Below are 19,757 nucleotides of genomic sequence, written 5' to 3'. Positions count from 1 at the left end.
CGAAAAGGGTTTATCACAGTCTTTGTTGATGTCAGTGAGCAGTGTTTGCATTGTTAGGGCCGGCTGGCATCACACAGTGTTCGTCTTTCTCTGTTGGGCTTACGTCCCACAGCAAAATGCTCTCCACATCTGTCTGTGCTGCTGCAAGTGACAAAATCTCGCTCTGTCTTATGGCTGAGGAGTACACACTGTGTGATATCCCTTCTAGGTGGAATCTGAAAAGTACAGCACACCACAACAACAGAAAAGAAACCGGAGTTCCTGTCATGGCACAGCGGAAATGAATCCGTAGGAACCATGAAGTTGCAGCTTCGATCCCTGGCCTCCTCAGTGGGCTAAAGATCTGGCGTTGCCGTGAGCTGTGGTGTAGGTCACAGACACGGCTCGGATCTGGTGTGGTTATGGCTGTGGCTGTGGCCAGCAGCAATTTAAAAAAAGGCAAGAGATGGTAGTCACAGCGGAGCCATGTTGCACATCATAGCCATTGTTTCTTTATCACACAGTTTTTGTTTCCTCTAATGTTAATAATCAACTCCTACCGATGTTTGTTTCGTTTTCTTTAGACCTGTCACTCATCGCACTAAGATTCCCAATGGAACAATGAAAATTCGTTTCATTTGGCAGATGTGGCAGGTGATTCTTGTCTATCTTGGCCCCAAAAGTCCAGTTTATTTTCAATGTGTAAATTTTGTTTTTCTTTTGTCTTTATGAACTTGGGGTCATGCCGAATACACCGTTTCTTCGTAAGTGACTCTTTTACTAAGTGATGCCATGAACCTCCTTGATGACTGGAGCAGCCTGTGCAATGAACGCATGATATTCTACTGCCTGAACACTCCACAGGCCCTTCAACATGCTTATGCATTTTTCAGGTTTTCCACTTTTATAAACACTCATGAGATTCACACTCTCAAAGCTCAATTTTGGCTAATTATTTCCTAAGATAAGTTCCAAGTGTAGAATTACTGAATCAACTGACATATTGGATGCATATGTTCTTTCAGAAATAGTGCTGAATTCGAGACATGTTGCCACTTCTGGGCTGTATCATTTGAAACGTGTTCATCAGTTTTAAGTGTTGTCTATTGTAATGCTGACTCTTTTCTGCAGCATTTCTTTAACAGCGAGGTTGTGTGTGTTTTCATATGCCCACTCGATATTTGGATTTTGGAATTTATAAACTGACTGCCTGTTTAGATCCATTGTTCATTTCACTCTTAGGCAATCTAGTCCCCGCTGCCCCTTTACGTAACCGTCCCCACTTGAGTTTGGAATTGTCACCTTGTCAGACGTATTCTTTGCAGTCTGGCTCTTTCAGGCCTTTTCTCCTGCCGTTTTCATGATGCATTTAGCCATCCACCCAGTCAAGCATCTCTCTAAGGTTTGTGGAGCATTGTTGCAATCTTCAAGGAACTCCGAGCACAGTAGAACAGAGCACCGCCACGGCTCTTCGGGAATATACGTCTTAGAAGAGAGGCCATGTCTGAAACAGAGAAGCAGAACCAAAATACCAGATAGGAAGTGTTAGAGAGAGGTTAGAGCTAGCCGCTATACGAGGGGACAGTGGGGGCGGGAGGCTCCCTTGGAGGCAGCAGTTGAGGACGACGTCTCTGCGGACGTGACACTTAGTCTAGGACCTCCGAACGACACCAGAGAGCCAGCCATCGACAGACCACAGTTCCAGGAAGAGGAAACAGCAAAGGCAAAGCTCTGCCTCCCACTGCTTTGAAATATAACCATGCTTGAAGGTAAACGCCCAGTTTTGTGAAGTTTTTTAGCCCTTCTTAGCCCACAGAAAACACTCTTTTGATTTCATCTCGTCCTCATTGTCTGAACTACCTAATTGTCGCTTAGAATTCGCAGTCTCCCATAATTAATTGATCTTAGGTTTATTACATTTTCTTTCTAAGTCTAAGAGTTTCTTCAGGCGAAGAGACTGCTTCTAATATTTACCTGTAGTGCCTCCATTATCCGGCAAACCCCCATGCTCAGAAGCTGTATTTACAGTTAAGACATGAAGTCGTCACCTTTCTTGCTCATTTGCCGTAGGACCGTTGGTCTAAGTCACAAAGAGCCATGGCATATGCGGTTCAAAGAGGTTAGGAGTAAAGCTGTTTATTGCAGAGCGTGACATTAATTAGGCAGCTAAGGCACTTTCTTCTGGATGAACCTTTTAAGACAGTCAGCAAAGGCGAAAAATCGAGCTCCCCCCCCAAAAAAATTTAGATAATTGGTGTTTGAAAGGGAGCAGGTCGCTACCATCCAGTACATGTGTGCACGCGACATTGTGTGTGTGAGTGTGTCTGTGTGCACGTGACGTGTGTCTGTGTGAGTGTGTCTGTGTGTGTGTCTGTCCGTGAGCAAGGAGAATTGCCTGAGCGTCGCCTATATGCTCCAGCATATGCTGAGGGAAAATAGAAGGGAAATTGTTATATGAAAGAAACCTACTTCCCCTCTTAAAATATTGTACCATCTACTGGAGAAGAATAAATGCCAAATACCTAGAACTCGTAAAATTCCCAGGAACCCCTAGAAACTTAAAACAACTTCCACGATAGTGAAATCAATCCTATACGTAAGGACCCAAGAGTGCTCAGCGCACAGCCAGGGGTAAGGAAACAGATGGTGTGTCATCAAGGCAGTGGCAGAGTAACTGCAGGCAGAGCTTGGGGGGTGTGTGTGTGTGTGTGCGTGTGTGCGCGCTATTGTACTTTGGACACACAGGGACTGAAATTCAAGCCAATTTCCTCTCACTCACTTTTTTATGATCCAATCCATCTGTTATTTGTGTCTTAATGAATGATTTTCTGGTCCTCATAACGCTAGGTGTACTAACCCAGACACCTAGAAACAAAGGTCCAGAGAAAAGGACACCAAACCCAAATGTTTTCAGCGCACAGAACTGTGGAAATAAGTTGCATGCTCCCAACCAGAGACAGAGGATACTTGGCATCACTGAGCTCTAGAAACACTGACAGAATTTTTGGATGATTTGACTCCTAAGCTGCTAAGGATTGGTAAATGCCAAGCGAGGCCAATGAAAAGAGGTGACAAACAAAAAGAGGGTAACTGCATAAATAAGAACATCTTTGAACCTGCTGAGCAGTAGTGATAAGACTTGTAATAAGGATACTGGAGTCTCCTGAGGTGGAAACCCAGCTTAGAGGGATGTGACCTTGGAGGAGCATATATGACCTCTACTTGCTTGTGTTTTCTCATCTGTAAAATGGGGATGCCCTTGGCAAATGGCTTTCAGGTGCCAACGATGAAAGGGGTCACTTTATAGGCCGGGCGCTCCCCCTGGAGAGAAGTTACCTTCCTGAGAGGGCTCTTCTTTAGTCTGTAGATGGAAAGAAGGGAGAGCAGCCCGCTGTCTTCATGAGATGGGAAGGCAATTTTAGGACAGAAAGAGGAATGGAAAGTAAGGCAGACTGAAATGAGACTGCTGACAGAATCAGAGTGCACGTGAAAGGGAACGGGCATGTCAACACAGAATTTTCAGCGGCATCGAAAGTAAACTGAAGAGGCTGCAACCTGGCTGCCGACGCAACGCAGAAGCACTTGCCCCACGTTCCCGTGGTTCCCTCCCTCCCGTGTTCCTTCATTTCGGTACATCTGCCTGTCTGCTTGCTGCTCTGTTGATTTTCCGAACATTGCTTAGAGTTAGGCTCACCCTCAAACACTTAATAACTCCCAGTGTCTTCAAACCCAACTATAAATTCCCAACGTGGGCATTCGAGATACTTCTGAGCACCTGTCCAGCGTCTCAATTTGGGGTCACAGACTACAGATAATGCCTTTGAATGAGCAGACAGTCTTTTAAATGGTGTTTGGGGTTTTAATCGATTATCTCACCACTTCCTGCTTTATGCAGCTGATATCAGAGCTATTGGAGGTTTCAGACGTTCCTTTTCTAAATAATTGAATGATCTGTTCTAATTAAAACTGCTCTATTTTTTTGCCCCCAGTAGAGGTCGCAGAATGCCTTGTATACACTAGGAGCTTAATAAATATTAGTTCACTCCTCTCTCCCCTTAGCTGCACTCATGTTGCTTGCACTTCTTGGACTGAACTTTGAGTTTTCTCTACTTTCCAAAATAATAAGCATCCTTCCAGGACCAACTCAAGTCAGCATTTTCAGAGCCCTCCTGCCCATCTCATCACGAGTAAGGTGGCTCTTTCCCCCTTCAAAGCCTGGCTTTATCCAGACACCTTTTATTTTTATTTTTAATTTTTTTATTTTTTGCTTTTTAGGGCCACACCTGGGGCATATGGAGGTTCCCAGGCTAGGGGTCGAGGTGGAGTAGCCGCCAGCCTACACCACAGCCACAGCAACTCGGGATCCAAGCCACATCTGCGACTACACCACAGCTCATGGCAACACCAATTTACCCACTGAATGAGGCCAGGGATCGAACCCGTGTCCTCATGGATGCTAGTCAGGTCTGTTTCCACTGAGCCACAAGGGGAACTCCCCAGACACCTTTCATACTGGGCTTCTCAGCTGCTGCCACAGTCGGTGCTGTTTCTGTGGGTGTCTTCTGGCCGCATGTGCCACCGAGGAAAACAGCTGTCTTCTCTTCAGCTCTCGAGCGCGGCTGGGTTCCCCCAGCACCTCGCGTGTAGCGGGCCCTCAGGAGGTCAGCAAGAAATCTGTTGACTAAATGGAAGGGCTGGTGAGGTCGTGGGCAGGAATAGGCCGAGGGAGGTTGGCTTCAGGTCCGAGGGCTGAGGAGAGGCTGTGTCTGGCTCCGTCCAGGCCTTTGTGTGGCCCTGCCTGCCCCTCTTCCCGCACAAAGAGTAAGTCTGTGTTTAGAGGGGTGTGATTTAAAGGTCACATTTATTAGCAAATAGCTGTGTTTATAAACTCAGTTTGACCAAAAAAAAGGGAGCCTTTGAAATGAATCCTGTCTGCTGAAACCAGAACCAAGTTCCACCACCCGATCACACTGAGGCTGGTGAAGGAGACGCACGGCCAGTGCAGCCTCCCAACCCTGCACGCCCCACTCGTTCCTTTTCCTTTCTTGAAACAGAAATTTGTCAAAACTTGATGGAATTTTTAGGCTGGGGTTTATTTACTTTGTGCCAACCTGCCCTGTCCTGACGTTCTGCTCTGCATGGAGGAGATGGAGCCTCGGGGCCCCATTTGGGCTCTGACCCTGCTCAGCTCAGCTGCGCTCCCCCAGGCTGGTTTACTCCTCACCCAAAGAGTCCAGAAGACGGGCCCAGGGCCTGGCCCCCCGCCGCCCCAGGGCGTCCTATTGGAAAGGGGACCCTGAGAGGGTGGTGGCCTGGGTTTGCGATGCGAAGAAACCACTGCAAGTCCGAAGCTTCGAAGAGGCACTATCTGGCATGAACTGGGCCAGTTTCTCTGGCCCCCAGGTTCCAGCTGCACAGAGAGAAAATTGCAGGTAGAAAATGACCCAGGAGCCCACACGCATCCTAGGAAGAGGGGGAGCCCAGCCCAGAGACGGCTGCCACCCCTGGGCTGGTTTTAGTGAACAAGGCATGATGGCTCCTTCGTTGCTGAGACAGGGATTCAGAGGATGGAAGCTGCTGGAATCATTGGCTGGTGATCCTGTCCAGAGACATCAGGATGCCCCAATTTTAATTTTAATGATGTGTGGAGAGTTGACCATCATGAATGATGGAACTCAGTTCTGTGAGGAGAGGACAGAATTTCAAACCACTTTCTAGAGGGGAAGAGGGCGCAGGGAGGTGCCAAGTGAGAGGGTCCCCTGGGGAGAGATTGGAGGTGGGCTTAAGACGTATGGGGCTGAGGCTGTTATATCCCCGTTTGGTGAGAGAAACGGGCAGGAATGATGATAAATGGCTCTTCTCTCACAATACTCACTCGAAGGGCTCTACGTTTTTGCCCCACCGAAGAGCCTCAAAAGGCTTAAAGAATTCCACTTTGGAATTACCTCTGAGCTAGTTTATATTTTCTATCTCATCGCTCTACAATTGCACCTCATTTTTAACCCCAAAAATAGTTTCCTGCTCCATCAACCACCTTATTCATCAGAATTGGCTCTGGATAATTTTTAGTTGTTTCCAAAAATGAAATTCAGCCTCAAAGCGGGAAGATTTATGTTCCTGAAGCTCCTTAAGAAATGTGACTTCAACTCCGAAGAACTCGAGAGGAGTTCCGGATATGTTTTGGTACTGAAAAAACAATTCAAGTTTCATTATTTCGCTGTCCAATCTCATCTATTTTCATAACCTCTTCTCTTCCATTGTTTTAGACATGAAGCTGATCTGAATAAAGTATTCCAAGTACATTAATCAAAGAATCTAGCTTAATCTAGCCATCTGTAGCTCCATTTTTGCTTCTACAACATCTCTTTGAGGAAGAAAAAGAAAAGGAGAAAGATATAGGTAGGAAAAAATAGAGGTGCATGTAATTAAGTCATAAAGAGTGATAGATGCCACTTTCTACTGCTCCTCGCAGGCTCCGTGCATTGTATGGGCAGAGGGCAACCTTATAGCTCTGTTGTCTTCTTGTTACTAGAGTATTCATATTAATTGTAGAAAATAAGGGAAAAAAAGCAAAAGGATGGCAATCTAAAAATCATCTGTAATTCCATCAACTATAGGTAACTAATTTTGATCTTTTTTCTGTCTAGCTCTTAATTTCTTAAAATGTTTTATTTTTATTTTTCGGCTGCCCCCGCTCCTCCCCGTGGCATATGGATGTACCCAGGTTAGGGACTGAATCAGAGCTGCAGCTACCGGCCCACGCCGCAGCCTCAGCAACTCAGGATCCAGGAGGCATCTGCAGCCCACAACACGGTTCAGGACAAGGCCAGATCCTTAACCCACTGAGCAAGGCCAGGGATCTAACCCGCAACCTCATGGGTACTAGTCGGGTTTGCTACCGCTGAGCCAGAACTGGAACTCTGAAAGCTTTGAAAGCCATGGCAAGCCTTCTGGCATGCCATGGGCCGGGCTCCTTGGTGGGTCAGTCTGCCCCGGGGGAGGGGGTTCGGGGGCGGGCGGGGTCTCGGGGGGCGGGGTTTCCGCCGGCAGGCGCAGGCGCAGCACGGCTCACGCGGCCGAGCACCGTGCCAGGTGCAGCATCTCTGCACTCGGCGCCCTGCCGCCAGGTGCAGGTGTGGCCGGGTTCTCGGGCGCTTCTGCACACGACCCGCCCGTCGAGGTGGCGGCGCCGCCGTTTGCCACAAGAGCTCGGCCCTGAAAGGCCTGCGCGAGGCCTCTGCACGCAGCCCCTGTGAGCGGGAGAAAAAGCCCCGAGGAAAAGAAACAGGTTAGAGTCTATGGTTACCCACATTCTATTTTTATTTCCGGGAGTTGTTCGTGGGCTTCGCGGCGACATACCTGCTACTCACCTTCTAGGAGCGGCCCTCCTGCTCTCCTTCCCACAGGCCTCTCCCGCGGCTGTTCCCGCTGTGTCCGTCCCCGGGAGCCTCTCTCTACACCGGTGGTGCGCAGAGTGTGGCCTGGCCCCTCCGGGGGACCCCGGGACCCTTGGCGGGTGTCTGATAAAAAAAGATGGAAATTCTTTTCATGGTAACAGGAAGGCAGGATTCACCTTTTCTCCTTCCCTCGTGATGGGACTTGCTCTGGCACGAAGCCCTCAGGTCCTTGCTCACTCCTCCCGGGATGGGCTCTGGCCTGAGCCCCCAACATCTCCCACCTGGGTGCCCCCCCCCCAGTCCTGTCCATTCTCAACAAACAGCCAAAGTGAGCCTTTTAACACTTGAGACCCTGCCATTTCCTGCTTAAAAGATGTGACGGTGACTCCTGGCAGAGTCAAAGCTGAGGGTTTCAGGTGCCTTCACGGTCCGACCCGATTTGCCCCAGCGTCTCCCGTTAGGACCCTCTGGCTGCCTGCCCCCCGCTCTAGCCCCAGTAACTTCCGTCGGTACCTGGAACACCCCAGACCTGCTTCTGCCTCTGGGCCTTTGCCCTGGCAGTTCCCTCCTCTCCCAGACCAACTTGTCCCCTCCTCCTCTGGGCTTTGCTGAGATGTCACTGTGACATCCTCCCCTGACCACTGTATTTAAAATGGCAAGTCCCACTTCCTGCATTGGAATGTCGGTCACCCCTTACTGTGGTCTACCTTTTCTTTTCCAACCACCCCCCTGCCAGCATTTACACTCTTCTCTTTATCTAGTTATTGGGTGGTGTTTACTGTATCTCTCCACTTTCACAGGCTAGAGACTCTTGTCAGCTTTCACTCACTGATGGCACGCAAGAACCTAGATTGGCACTTGGCATGTAGTAGACACTAAGTAAATATTTGCTAAGTGAATGACCACAGCAGAATGCAGATGTCTTTAAAAAAACTAGGGTGCTCAAAATATTTGAGGTTGTGATTTAACAAAGACCAATCATCAGGAATTTGAGAGAATTAATAATCAGAACTCTTTCCTTGCAAGTGACAGCAGTTTGAATAGTCCTGGTTTAAATAAAAAAGGGAGGGAGGAAGAAATGTGTTCACTTAGCTTCAGGCATGGCTGGATCCAGGGGTTCGAAGGATGCTTTTGGGATTCTGTCTCTGTGCTTTCCTCCTTCGGTGTCTGCTTCAGTCCCAGGCGGCCTCTCCCTTTATGGTGGCAAAGATACCACAGACATCTATAGGCTTTTATGTTACCAGCCACCCCATGAGCAGGAAGGTGCATTTTTTTTTCTATATTACCTGTTCTTCTGCCCAAGATTTGCTCCCCAAGCTCTCTCAGTGGCACAGCAATGGACTGTGTATGTTCGTCTGTACTGATTTCTGCGCACTGGTTTCTACAGTTGAAAACCACACATTCCCTCTGATCCCCCGGTTCCCATCCAGCAGCACAGGGTTGGTTTTAGGGCTTTCCTCCCTTTCCCCGTATGTCCTCCCTTCTCTGACAGTGAGGCCAGGCCCCCACTTCCTTCATGTATTACTTGTTTGCTCAGTGCCCCACGGGTAACTCCCCCTCCCCACAGGGCTGGGCGTCCCCTTGTGAGGACGTCCTCCTCACCAGCTCCGACCTCAGGCTACCGTTTCCCTCCGGTTTCCGCACAGATGCCCCCCCTTGTCCTGACCCACTTGACGGCTATCACTCTGGTTTGTTCCGAGTGGGAAGAGGAGAGAAGGCAGGACGCCTTTATCTTTATGTCAGTTACCCCAAGAGACTCAGGCCTCCCAGGCCATCCCCGATTTCCAGGACCTGAGTGACGTGAGTGACAGCTCGCCGCTGCCCTTCACCCAGCCTCGCCAGGGCTCCCTCCCCTCTCCTGCTGCGTTTTCCGGGCACTTGGCGCCATCCCCGTATTGATTGGACAGATTCTTAACCCTGCAGCCCTCAGTGCCTGGCGTGTGGAAGAACCAGGAGATATTTGCTCGATGAGTGAGTCCCAGGAGAGCGCCGTCCCACGTGGACAGGGAGGCTCTGAGGCCACTGCCGGGCGCAGGGCGGGGGTGGTGTGTCATGACTGAACCACGTCCCCCTGCACGGTGGCCATCCCTGGCTGGCGAAGGCTTGCGTGCCCTTCATCCCAGCACCCCGGCAGGTGGCACCCCCCCTGGCCCTTGCAGCGCCAGTAACTTCTGGGAGTGGCTGAGGCGAGGAGGTACAGTTAGCATCATTCATTGCTGGTGTTGTACAGGCTGTCACAACTAATGAAATTTTATGACAGACGGGCAACGACCAGCTTCCTGGTGTTATTTATCTTTCTCGCTTCTGGCTCAGAGCACCGGGTGATTTTTCATTTACATTTAAAAATGCCAAGATGACTAAGCGCAATTCGCCTACTCAGAAAACTAGCAAATTGTGTCAGTGCACACACGCAGTTAATAATCATCAGGCCTGAGCAAGGAGGAGCAGCAAGGCAGGCCGGTCTGTCTGCCCCGTTCCCTCCCTCTCCTGCCACCCTCTCCCCCAGCTCCCAGACACCAGGGACGAACATCATGGGTTTATCCTTTGCCCACTCCTGATATTTGCCGTTCTCGAAATGACAAACAAAAGCTTCTGAGTGGTGACATGGGCCCCTATGACTCCACAGATTTATTTGTAGCAAGCTTAGAGGAGGTGATGCAAATAGTTGTAACACCTGGGGGTGGGAGGGTTTAAGAACATAGAAAATGGAACGTGAGAAGGGACGGAGGCCCCAGGAGGCAGGTTAATCCTAGAGTGACAAGACTCAAGGTTGTGAGACTGTGTTTATAGAACCCAGAGACCTCGCAGAACTAATTAATCACAGCGCCCCAAACCTGTATGTGCTTTGAAACATTTCTTTTGCACACACGGCTGACGCTCTCATAGCCCCATTCCTGAAATATTATCCCTGCCTCCATCCCCACCTGCTCCTGCAGAACCTCCAGGCTCTGCAGTTCCCCGCCCCCCACATATTACTTCCGCGGGGTCCCGAGAGGTATCTCGCATGTGTTCACTAATAAACAGTGAGGTCTCGGGTAACACCTGCAGTCTTTTTTTTTATTTTCTGCGGGTCCCATGAGGTTTTGATGAACTGCCTCCTTGAGCCACCCCAAGCATCAGGCCTGTGTCCCTCCCCTGGGAGCCCTTCAGAGTCTAGAGAAGATGCTTCTTCTCCACTCCCAGTGTTTGCCCAGGGATGGTAAAATTGTGCCGTGAGTGTTCCTGTGCCTTCTCGATTTTTTTAGTAAACAGCTCTGGGGCGGGGAGACACAGCTGAAAGCCAACATTAGGCTCTTCCCAAAACCCAAGTGCAGCGTCGTGACTGAGGCCTTGTAAGGGGCCATGCTGTTCGCCTCACCTCTGGGGACGGGCTCCTTCCCAGACGGCTCTGGGAGGCCCCACATGCCCAGACATGCCACCTCACCGAAGTGGGCATTGCCCAGGCTCCCGGTGGCACATCCTGATTCGGAGGGGACTGGTGGGGCCAGAAAGCAGATCAGACACAGAAGTGCCCTCAAGGACTTCATTGCACTAATAGACCTGTAGAAAATAAACAAACGGTGGCGGCGGGGGGGAGCTGCGTGCATTGAGGGGGCGCAGATAATGGGGCCGAGAGCACAGCTCCTTCCTGCAGAGTCGAAGCAGGAATGTCCTTGAGGGATGCGAACACCTGGAGAAGGTGAGCAGAACAATATTCCAGGAAGAAGGGGCACAGGGTGCTTCCTAGAAACTCAGGGGTGATGGCAAAGGTTTGGATTGGCCCCCGCCATGCTGTTGGGGGATGTTTGGGGAAATTATGGCAGGAATGGGAGTGAGACTAAGAACAGGAGATCCCTGACTGTCGGCTGAGTTGCCTGTGTCTTACTTCATATGCAGCAAAATATACCAAAGTGAGATGTGAAACTAGATGGTGCCATTAAAAGCTGTGGTGCAGAGGGCCGTGGCGCTGGGCCCAGTAGATGCACCTGGCTCAGTGTGCGTCAGGTGAATAGGAGGAGGGGTGGGATGGGCGGTCCAGGGGGAGGCTTCTGCAGTAGCTGCAGGTGTGTCTGAGGTTGAAAAGAGGGAAGGCGGAGTTCCCATCGTGGCTCAGTAGTTAACGAGCCTGACTAGCATCCCTGAGGATTCGGGTTCAATCCCTGGCCTCGCTCAGTTGGTGAAGGATCCAGCGTTGCCATGAGCTATGGTGTAGGTGGCAGACGTGGCTCAGATCCCATGTTGCTGTGGCTGTGGTGTAGCCCGGTATCTACAGCTCCAATTAGACTGCTGGCCTGGGAACCTCCACATGCTGTGGGTGCAGTCCTAAAAAGACAAAAAAAAAGTGATGAGGCTGGATGACAGAGCAGACAGGTATTGAGGCGAGGGGACAGAGGCGTCTGAGAGGCATGCGTGAGCCTCGAGTCATCAGGAAGAGAGCAGCGCTGGGCTCGAGAGGAGGAGGACGTCTTGGTCGGAGCTCGATGGACTCTCATCTTCAGAATGTGAAGGTGGGTGGGACAGGCCCACCTGCCAGGTAGGAAAACTGTGACCGAGAGGGGTGTCCTTGCTCACAGGGTGCAAGGCAGGATGGACCTCAAACTCGGACCTTGGGGTTTCAAAACATCCGCTCTTTTCTTTAGAGACCTGCCAAGCGGCTGTGTAGTGGGGACGGGACCAAAAAGAAGTCCACAGAAAGATGAGCACCACAGAGGGATGCTCTCGGTGCGCAAAGCTAACGCGTTGTCCTGTTCTTGGGAGGACGGTCAGGCAGATGAACTCCCCTGGTCCCCCGCACTGAGACGCTTCCTGGGCACATGGCTCCCCAGTCCCAGGTAGGTCTCCGAAAAGAGAGGCTCCCAAGAAATCAACTCTGAAGCCCAAGCATAGAGGGAGTGATTGTGGAGAGAAACTGGGCACACCTTCCACCCTGATCTTGCTGGGTTGTCATAAGAAAAGCCAGGAAATCCCTAAGAGAAGTTGCTTCCCCCAGAAGCTCCTGGAAGGGCCCCACATTGCCGGCTAGGACATTAGTAACAGGCCTCTTGCTCTTGGTTGTCCTCGGTGATAGCCAGCTGTCTTCCGAGAACTCGGACTCTGCCACGGTCTGTTGTACAAGTGGGGGCGAGCCGGCGGTGTGTTGTTTTTCTCTGGGTCGGTGAGGAGCAGAGGTGAGGAGGCACGGCTTGCCAGTGTCCTATTTGTCTTTCTGTTTGTTGTTGCAACTGGCCTCATTAGGTCAGGCGAGAGCTGCCAACATTTATAACTTGGGCTTTTCTAATTAAAGTTCCGCTGAAAAGGCTCCCCCCCCTCCTCCGCCTCTCTGCAGGAATGTGCTCTCATAACACAGGCATCTGCCCCCCGGACTAACCTTTCTTGAAACCAGATAAACAAAGTAATACTAATAAAAATATCCATCTGTGCTTAAAGATAAATAGAGCATTAATACAGCAAGCTGAGATCTGGATCCTCTCAGAGCCAGCCCTAATGATATTAGACATCTGTTCCAGCCTCACTTTCTGCTCATGTTCCGTTTGCACCTTCTTATACGAAAACAACTTGAGTGGGTTGGTGTGGGGAGAAGGGGTGCCCCTTGACCACCGACCTTCTGAGAAGGTGAGAGACAGCAGGGTGAGCCGACAGTGTGCACCCTGCTTGGGCTCTGTCATGGGTTTTAAGCGTGGTAGTCTTTTTTCAGTTTTATTTTTGGATACCAGAGTGCCAGTTTATTCATCGAGACCAGATGTCCCCAGGCTGGCATGGTCGTGGCAGTCTTTCTCTTCCTGGGGTCAAGACGTGACAGTACCCCTGAAGTGTCTGTTTACCGAGAGAGCCGTGTCTCAGCCTGGAAAGATGGGAGGAGGGTGCTTGCCCTTAAGGAGAAGTGTACCCGGGCGGGAGAAGCCAGCCTCTCGGGGCTCCTAACAGTTTCGCACTCAGGAAGAATGGCAGGCAAGATGCTACCTGGGGGGACAGCTTTCTCTACTTGAGGGCAGACCTGTTGACCTGGGGTCCTTACTTGTGCTGCTACGTCCAGCGAGATGAGCAAGTCACCAGGGGTGGGGGCCATGCTGAGTGGGGGAATTACAAACTGCTGCAGCCACGGGGAGGGGGCTGCTACTGACCTGTGGTCTGAAGACCCAGGATGCTCCGGGAGAGCAAGGTGAGGGGCAGCCTTGCCCAGCCAAGAGCAGCTGGTCCCAAGTGATGACATGGCATCCACATTGCTAAATGGCAGAAGCATTTTTGCAAACAAAAATCTTACACAGGGAGTTCCCATTGTGGCTCAGGGGGTTAAGAACCCGACTAGTATCCCTGACGGTGTGGGTTCAATTCCTGGCCTCACTCAGTGGGTTAAGGATCTGACGTTGCCATGAGCTGTGATGTAGGTTGCAGAAGTGGCTTGGATCTGGTGTTGCTATGGCTTCAGTGTAGGCTGGCAGCTGCAGCTCCAATTCCACCCCTAGCCTGGGAACTTCCATATGCCATGGGTGCAGCCCTAAAAAAAAAAAAAAAAAAAAAAAAAAAAAACTTACACAGAATTCTAATATAAAACATATTCAAGGAGAATGAAAGGAGGCCCCCGAAACATTTTTTGGGGGAACAGTTTAAGAATCACTATTCTAGGTACTATCTGATGGGCATGCTGTTCCTGTGTTCTCTTTCATCCCAAAATGTGCCAAGAGTTGAGTGGTTTAAAAGATTTTTTAAACTATTATTTTATCCCTGTTAGCATTTTATAAAAGTTTGAAAATACAGATTAAGGTTGAAAGAATGATAGATGCCCATAACATCTGCCACCTAGATTTCACAGTCGCCAGCTCTTTTTGTCTCATCATATCTGTTCACACATATCGGTCCATCTTATTTTTATTTTTTATTTATTTATTTTTTGTCTTTTCAGGGCCACACCTGCAGCATATGGACATTCCCAGGCTAGCGGTACAATCAAAGCTGCAGCTGCTGGCCTACACCACAGCTCACGGCAATGCTGGATCCTTAGCCCACTGAGTGGGGCCAGGGATCGAACCCACGTCCTCAGGGATACTAGTCAGGTTCATTACCACTGAGCTACGATGGGAACTCCCTTGGTTCATCCTACTTTAAATTCATGTCAAAGGAAGTGGTAGCCGTCAGGATTCCGCCTGCATATCAAGCGTTAAGTGGACTCCCATCTCCATGTATCGTTCTTTTTAAAAGGCCAATTTTCTAGCCCATGAAATGAATAGATCCAGTGTACGGTTTGTGCATTTTAAAAATATAACCAGAGCTCCAACCCTGATCAAGATGTAAAACCTTTCCCTCATCTCTGAACGTTTCCAGGTGCCCTTCCCAGGTAGTCACACCCCCATGTTCCAGCCCCAAATTTGAGGTGACAGTTTTTTTTCATCATGGACTAGTTGCACCTGTCCCGCAGCTTTGTCTGCGTGGGGTCACCGTGTAGGTGCTCTGACTTCTTTCCCGCAGCCTGTTGTCTCTGAGACACATCCCTTCTGCTGCTTTAATCGGTAGTTCCTGCCTTTTAACCCTGTGGGTGGCGTCTTTGGCTGCAGACTGAGGAGACTCTCACGCTAGTGATTCATGATCTGACACTTCCACGCCAGGCCACTCTCGTTATTTCCAGCAGCATCAGCTTTGTCTAAACAGCGGCAAGCAGCCTGTCAGCAGAGTTCATTCAGTCGAGCCCGCTCTCAGTTTGCTGAAAGCGTCCGTGATACCTGGTGTCGGAGTGGACTGGGCCCTCGGGTTGACGTGGCCACAGCCCCGGCACCTCCTCCGGGCAGCGCCAGTCCGGAGGCTTGTGGTCCATCGAGAACACCGCCCTCTTCCATTGCCCCAAAGCCAGAAGGCTGGCTGAGTCCTCGATTCTCCTCTGTCCTTTTGTTTGTGTTCAACTGTGGTGAAGCATATATCTGTATCTGTATAGATATAGATAAATGTATATCATAACATTGACTCTTTTAGCCGTTGTCAGGTGTGCAGTTCAGCAGCATGAAGCACATGTGCTCTCGTATCCGGAACACTTGAGCATCCCCAGCCGAGACCCTGTACCCTTAAACAGTGTTCCTCACTCCTCTCCCCAGCCCCTGGCAGCCCCCACCCTCCTCTGTCTCTGTGAGAGTGAGCACTCTAAGGGCCTCCTGTCGTGGACTCAAGCGGCATCGGTCCTCTCGTGTCGGGTTAATTCACCAATCATAGTGTCTTCCAGGTTCAGGTCGTAGCCCGTGTGAGAATGTCCTTCCTTTTAAAGGCTGAGTCCTCTTCCACGGAATGTACCTAGCACATTTTGTTCGTGCTTTCAGCCGTTGGGTGGGTATTTCTGCAGGGAACACGGGAATGTCGTTACCCGTTTCAGTCCTTGTTTTCGGCTCTTTCGGGTGTATACCCAGAAGCAGAAGTGTTGCGTCATAGGGAAAGTCTAAGTCTTTGAGGAGCCCCCCTGCCATTTTCTGTGGCAGCCGCACCGTTCACGTTCCCGCCAGCAGGACGCGGGTTCCCGGTTCTCCACACCCTTGCCAGGACTTGCTGGTTTCCGATGTCTTGGACAATAGCGGTCTGGATGGGTGTGGAGTGGGGTCTCGTCGTGGTTTCCACTTGCACTTCTTCAGTGGTCAGGGCCATAAGGCCTTGGCCGCTTTTACCCGAGGGATGCTCTGAGAGGCACGTGTGGGGCTGACGTGGTCACAGCCCCGCCTGAAGGTCACATCCGGCTTGTGCGCCGCAGTGAGGTGTTTGTCTCTGAGGGAGGGGGAGCCGCTGGGGAAATTGGAGCAGGACTGAAGGAGGATCTGACTTAGGTTTTAAAAGGAGTTCACCCTGTCTTTCTAACCACCCCGATTTTTTTTTTTTTTTTTTTTGTCTTTTTTGCTATTCTTGGCCGTCCGTGGCATATGAGTTCCCAGGCTAGGGTGAATCGGAGCTGTAGCCCGCCTACGCCAGACCACAGCAACGCGGATCCGAGCCGCGTCTGCAACCTACACCACAGCTCACGCAACGCCGGATCGTTACCCACTGAGCAGGCAGGACGACCCGCAACCTCATGTTCCTAGTCGATCGTAACCACTGCGCCACGACGGGACTCCACCACCCGATTTTTTACCTTTCTCTTTCCCCACCCAAAGGGACATCGTCTGGGCCACGACTTATCCGCTGAACACACTTAGTAGCACTATTTCATCATCATCAAAACGCCAAGTGGGAGACATACGCTTTCCACAGCGGCCCCTGCTACATTGTCGCATTCAGTCCTTGCGGCAGCTTCGGCAGCCCCCTCTCTCCTGGCCAGACACCTCGTCCCGGCCCTCTCCCGACTCGCCGCCCCTTCGTCACTTGGCCTTTTGACGGGGAGCCTGGGTGTCCCCCCACAGCGTCAGAAAAGGGACGGAGACCCCTTCAGCAGCACATCCAGCCCTGGCACTAAGGGACTGGCTGTGGAGCTGCCCTGAAATTAGCCCCTCTGTTTAAGGTGAAGCCACGGTCCCAGAAGGTGCAGAGGTCACAGGAGCCATCCCAAGTTTCTACCTCCGTGTCATCTGTCCGTCCTCTCTCCTCTGACACTTTCTTAGTGGGCCCGACATGGTCATCGCCGCTTCATCATGGGCTCAGGTTTCTACTCCGTCAGGTTCTTTCAGTGGGTTTTCGTGGTTCTCCCCCAGGAAAAGTGAAGCTCGTGCGTTCCTCCGTCCCTTCACTCAGCCACTGTGTATTCACCAGGGGTGTCTGCTGTGTAGAGGAACCACTAAACACAGGAGGCACGTGCTGAGCCAACGGGCGAGAACGTCTGACCCTGAATGCAGGTTGCTCAGGTGGATGGGCCAGGCGAGACCCAGCTACCCATGGAGAAAATCCTGCAGGGCAAAGACAGCTGTTGGGGAGGAATGTGTCTCTAATCTGGCAGAAATAAACATGCTACGTTTGGGACAAGGGTCCAGAATTGTCTTGTAAAATCCAGTTACGTGTCCCAAGAATGCAGGGACCAATTCCGTTTTGATCACACTATCTGTCTAACTGCCCTCTAAGTTCAAGTCTTACCTGCTGGGCTGGGTGCCCACGGCCGGTGGACCCTGGGTGTTTGGTGGTTGGGGTGTGAGCCCTGAGGCACAGTCTCTCTCTCCAGTGGCTTAAAATTCCTTTAGTGAGGGTGTCAGATGTGTGGGGAGGCTTTGCAGAGCATACCTTGAGCCGCAAGTGGAAAATTCCATTAAAGCCACAGAAGCAGCTCGGCATCATGGGCAGCTGTGGGTGAGGTCATCCCTTTCTCATTGCGTGTTGGTCAGTGGGGACACAGGTTTGGGAGTGCCAGCTCCGCCCGGTGGGGACACACACAGGACTGTCTCCCTTTGTGGAGCCTCTGCTTTCTGGGTAGAGGAGCCAGTCGATACAAATGAACCAGCAGTTCCATACACAGAAGAAACGTTGATACAAATGAGCCAGCAGTTGGATACACAGAAGAAACGCTGGGAGAGGAGAGCTGAGGAGCAACTAGACAAGGCGCCGGGGGAGACGATGGGGTGCAGGCTCTCCCCCAGACAGTCTGAGAAGCAGCAAGGAACGGGGAGGTGGGTGGGGAAGGGAAGGAGCTGGCAAAGGTGTGATGCCAAACAAGGGACTGCATGGGCAGGGCTGGCAAAGGTGTGATGCCAAACAAGGGACTGCATGGGCACTGAGCCCTCCCCAGGCTGCGGGCCAGGTTGTGTGTGTGGCCCAGGGCTGCACCAGCACCTGCAGCCGGGCAGCGTGGGCGCCAGTGCCGGGGGCCCTCGGGGGATGAGCGGTGCCGGCGGGACCGCTTGTGTTCTTTGGGGGCTGACATGGCTGGGCTCGCCCCCAGTTGGACAAGCGGGAGGTGGCCACGGAGAGATCTAGGCAGAGGGCGTTCAGGGACGGGGCCAGTGTGTGCGAAGGCCCTTTGCTGAGGAGGGTGTGAGGGCCAGGGTGGCTGGAGGACGTGCCCCTCCCGTGCCCGCCGGGGGCCGAGCAGTGGAAGCACGCAGAGGGCTCTGGGGCATGCTCTCCTCGGTCGGATCCAGCTTGACGGGGCGGGATCGGACTGGCCACCCGCGTAACAGCAAAACGGCAGCTCAGAGTCCGCCCAGGCTGGGCGTAGATCCCAGAGCCACCGTGGATCCCAGAGCCCGGGCCGGTGAGGACAGCGGCCCCGCCTCTCTGGTGTGGAGCTTCCTGCTTGAAAATGAAAGCAGCCAGGACGGCCCGCACGGGGCCCCTTCTGAGGATGGCCAAGCCTTGAAAAGGAAGAACAATTGGAAAGTAAGAGGATTGGAAATCGGGGAGTTTCCAGTGGCCATTTCTTTGTGTGGCTTGTGATGCATTTTGACAAAGTGTGAAGCAGGGAGAAAGCCTTGGATGGCAGGGCTGCCCGGCTGGGCCGCCAAGCGGGGACAGCGCGCCCTTGCTCCTGACAGCCGGCTCTCTCCTCCGGGTGTGAATTTGGAACCGAAGCATGCAAAAGAGATTACGGTTTAGCATTCACTGCATGCATTCAGTGAAAAATGAAACTGTCATGTGTGCTGGGACTCGATCTACCAGGAGACGTGCGGACACGGGGCCCGGGTGGCCGAGATGGCCATGGGCGGAAAATGCCCGGGCCGGAGGCTCAGGATCTCGGCAGCCTTGGGTGCGAAGTCCTTCTTTCTGGCCATTTGCTCCCTCCGTCCTCATGTCTGTGACTTCCTTTTTTTGGTTTCAGCTCATTCTCCATTAAAAATGTGTCACCTGGGTTTCAAAGTTAGGCCCTTTGAGCTCTGGGGCGGAGGAGAGGAAGGCATTGAATAAGTCCCAACCAAGATGGCACCTTAAAACTACGGAATTTGGGGGGGGGGACTTGAAGACCCCTCCTGTGCAGACCTCTCTGTTTAGAGGAGAGAGCAGAACCCAGGAGAGGAAGGGACTTCTTCACGTTCCCACGGCCTCCCAGTTGGCAGAGCCGGGCTCAGAGCCCCAGTCTGCAGACTTTCTTGCCAAGACTCTTTCCGCGACACCACAGACTTATTTTCCTCCTTTCTTTGTGGGGAAGCTTGAGTTACTGGCAGTTTATTCAGAGGGCCGACAGCCGGAGCCTTTGGTCGGCGACCCAGCTCTGCTCCTTCCCAGACGCCGGGGCCATTGTGCCTGCTCTCGCCTTTGTGCCTCCGCCTTGGCACTGGCACTGCAAGGCCTTGGGTTTGGTGCCTGAATGGCTTGTGGCTTCATGATAGGGGTCCCCACCCCAAGGAGAGGGAGTCACACAGCAAAGACGGGTGGGCGAGTGACAGTGACACGGAGTGGTTAAGGCTGGCTTTTCATCTTGCCTCTTCCTCGCTGTGTGACCGTGGCCGATTTATTTAACCCCTCACCTCCCATAAAATAGGGCTGCGGATCTCCAGACCACGGTATCAGTTACCTGTC

At 51.8% G+C, this 19,757-nt stretch overlaps 2 long non-coding RNA genes across 2 annotated transcripts in view; both read left to right on the top strand.

The window, feature by feature from the left end:
* The window catches only part of LOC106508625, a 39,420-nt gene extending 37,667 nt beyond the window's left edge, over nucleotides 1-1,753 (top strand). The window contains exon 5 of the long non-coding RNA XR_002336855.1: nucleotides 564-1,753. This is a non-coding gene — a long non-coding RNA (uncharacterized LOC106508625). The remainder of the gene's footprint in view (nucleotides 1-563) is intronic.
* The window catches only part of LOC110255891, a 76,749-nt gene continuing 64,026 nt past the window's right edge, over nucleotides 7,035-19,757 (top strand). The window contains exon 1 of the long non-coding RNA XR_002336857.1: nucleotides 7,035-7,267. This is a non-coding gene — a long non-coding RNA (uncharacterized LOC110255891). The remainder of the gene's footprint in view (nucleotides 7,268-19,757) is intronic.

This window comes from Sus scrofa, chromosome 12, assembly GCF_000003025.6.
Source record: "Sus scrofa isolate TJ Tabasco breed Duroc chromosome 12, Sscrofa11.1, whole genome shotgun sequence".
Lineage (NCBI taxonomy): Eukaryota > Metazoa > Chordata > Mammalia > Artiodactyla > Suidae > Sus > Sus scrofa.
The sequence above is the reverse complement of the archived record's forward strand: the minus strand, read 5'-3'. Positions and strand labels throughout refer to the sequence as shown.